Raw genomic sequence first — 1,357 nt, forward strand, 5'->3', positions numbered from 1 at the left:
CGGGGAGGGTAGACCGAAGGACGGGCTCCCGGAAGAAACGGAAGTGGTTCTCGCCGGTGGACTGGAGTCGACGGACCACCGCGTTGTTTTTCCTTTTCCCCCTTAGTCACTGGCGTCGGCGTCGGTTACTAAGGGAGGCCGTGCGGCCCGGGGCCGCTTGGTTTTCAAGTTTTGCTCGGGCCCTGTTCATAGTTACACATATCCCATTTGCAGAAGGGACCCTGGGTCATTTTTATTTTTCGGTGTGAAGAGGGCGACCCCCGCCTGAAAACGGGATCACGACTTGGCCACCGTTAGTTATAATTGTCGTCGGAGTGGAAATGGATCGCAGAGGAAGGGCCTTTAATGAGCATGTGGCCCATCTCTGACGACACCTATAGAGAAACCGAGACCTTTAATAATAACAGCCACCAAACTTATTGTTCACTTAAATGCATCGCTAAGTACGTCACATGCATTATTCATATTCAATCTTCACAGTTTTTACATCCCAGGAAATACAAGAAATTTAGAGAAAAAGTCTTTTGACACAGCTTGTAAGTGGTGGAAACAAGATTGGCAGGCAAGTCTGTGTGTCTCCAGAATAGCAGTGTCCAATAGAAATATATGGAAGTAAACATTTAAAATTTTCTAGTAGCCACATTAAAGTGAAAAACAGCAAATAAAATTAATTTTATCAGTATCTTTTACTTGACCCAATGTGTCCAAAATATTGTCATTTATATGGAAAAATTATTAATGAGACAATTTACATTCTTCTTTTGTACTAAGTACCTCTCAATTTGAACCAGCCGTTTTTCATGTACTCTATAGCCACAAGTGGCCAGCAGCTACAGCACTGGAGCCAGAGAGAATTTGCCCTCCCTTTTAATCACTTCCCCCAACTCCAGAGCAAGTAGTTGCAACTGCTTTAGTAAAGAAATCAAAGTTCTAGCTCAGTGGTTCTCAAGAGTTTTTGGTCTCAGGACCCCTTTATACACTTACAAATTATAGAGAGTTTTGTTTAAGTGGATTATACCTAACTATACTTATACTATTAAAAATTAAAATTGAGAAATATGGAGAATCCTGACTCATACACTGGGTTTCACACTTTCCTTGCTGTAAACATAATAATTGAAACCGCTTGCCAAACACATGCTAGCGGCTAGATCCCTGTGCTAAGTACCTACGTGCACTGTCCTATTTCATCCTCCCAACAACCCCACCAAGTAGGTTCTATTAAAATCTCCACTTCAGGGGCTTCCCTGGTGGCGCAGTGGTTGAGAATCTGCCTGCCAATGCAGGGAACACGGGTTCGAGCCCTGGTCCGGGAAGATCCCACATGCCGCGGAGCAAGTAGGCCCGTGAGCCACAA

This window comes from Balaenoptera musculus, chromosome 14 (assembly GCF_009873245.2).
Source record: "Balaenoptera musculus isolate JJ_BM4_2016_0621 chromosome 14, mBalMus1.pri.v3, whole genome shotgun sequence".
Lineage (NCBI taxonomy): Eukaryota > Metazoa > Chordata > Mammalia > Artiodactyla > Balaenopteridae > Balaenoptera > Balaenoptera musculus.